At 42.1% G+C, this 1,404-nt stretch overlaps 1 pseudogene; it reads right to left on the bottom strand.

Annotated features, from left to right (window-relative positions):
• Positions 1–605: 605 nt before the first annotated feature.
• Positions 606–703, bottom strand: LOC115836040 (annotated as a pseudogene).
• Between the last annotated feature and the right edge of the window lie 701 nt (positions 704–1,404).

Raw genomic sequence — 1,404 nt, 5'->3', positions numbered from 1 at the left:
AAGACATTCTTAAAAGAGAATGTTTATTGTTCATTTCATTTTTAAAATCATCGTGCAGGGGGTACAGGGTGGGGTTGCCTGGCTCATCACCCATTTATCAGGTGTGTGGATGAGGGACACCACAGAGCAGACACGGAAAACCAACTCAAAACCCCACTCGGAGACATGCAAGACCCTTTGCAATCCAAATAATTCAATATTTTTCTAGCTGCTTCTCCTTTAGAAACAAGGATTCATGTCATAATAGTTCTTTCATCATAATTTTTTCTTTTTATCTTTTCTAAAAATAATTACATAAGCTGGGTGTGGTGGTTCACACCTGTAATCCCAGCACTTTGGGAGGCCAAGGCAGGAGGATTGCTTGAGCCCAGGAGTTTGAGACCAGCCTGGGCAACATAGTGGGACCCTGTCTCTACCAAAAAATACAAAAATTAGCCAGGCGTGGTGGTGCACACCGGTAGTCCCAGTTACTTGGGAGGCTGAGGCACGAGAATCACTTGAACACAGAAAGTCGAGGCTGCAGTGAGCCATGATTGCACCACTGCACTCCAGCCTGGGTGACAGAAGAGAGATCCTGTCTCAAAAAAATGTACATATATAAATTTTAAAATATGGAACACTTCATGAATCTGTGTGTCATCCTTGCACATGCTAATCTCTGTAGTTTTCAAAATTTTAGTATGTGTGCTCCTGAAACAAGCGCCATAATTTTTAATATAGTGAGAAACATAAGCGTTCAAGTGGAGATTGTTAAATGATACCATTTCTGAGGTCCTTTTCCAGGACTCATGTAATTCCTTTATGTTTTCACAAATATTGCTTAAAAGCCAGGCTTGCTTTCCTGCCTTAAGGAGGTGCAGTAGAACTTAGAAGCCACCAGATGTCACTATTGCAGATAGCATTCCAAATTCCCCAGCTTGCATCTAACACCGTCAGTGCATACGAGTTGACAGGCTCCAAGAAGTCATCTAAACTGTCCCTCCTGACAGGAAGCCACAGTGAACAGGTGACTTGGGTGGTTTACCTTTAATGAACTGCTGAAAAAGAGAGCAAGGTTTATAAAAACACACATCTCTGTGGGCTGCATGCAAGACAGTCACCAAAGCAGCCTTGCCTCTAAAGTCTCTAAGCTTCTGAACATCTGTGAATCTGTGATTCTAAGCCAAACAGAGATGGTCTCTGCCCACCACTCAATATTTGTGTGCTTTTGTTTTTGTTAAGATCAAAGAATTTTAGTAGACAGTATATTATGCATTCAAAATAGCAGAAACCCTAATGGTGAGAAACATTAAGAATACATCAGAGTGATGGCAAAGATTTGCTGTGTGCTTGCATAACTTCCCTTGGCTAACGAGGGTAAGAGGCTGAGGACCCAGAAAAAGGCAAAAGGCCTTCAGGTCACCA

Source organism: Nomascus leucogenys, chromosome 1a (genome assembly GCF_006542625.1).
Source record: "Nomascus leucogenys isolate Asia chromosome 1a, Asia_NLE_v1, whole genome shotgun sequence".
Taxonomy (NCBI): Eukaryota; Metazoa; Chordata; class Mammalia; order Primates; family Hylobatidae; genus Nomascus; species Nomascus leucogenys.
Note: the sequence above shows the minus strand (reverse complement) of the source record. Positions and strands in the feature narration are given on the sequence as shown.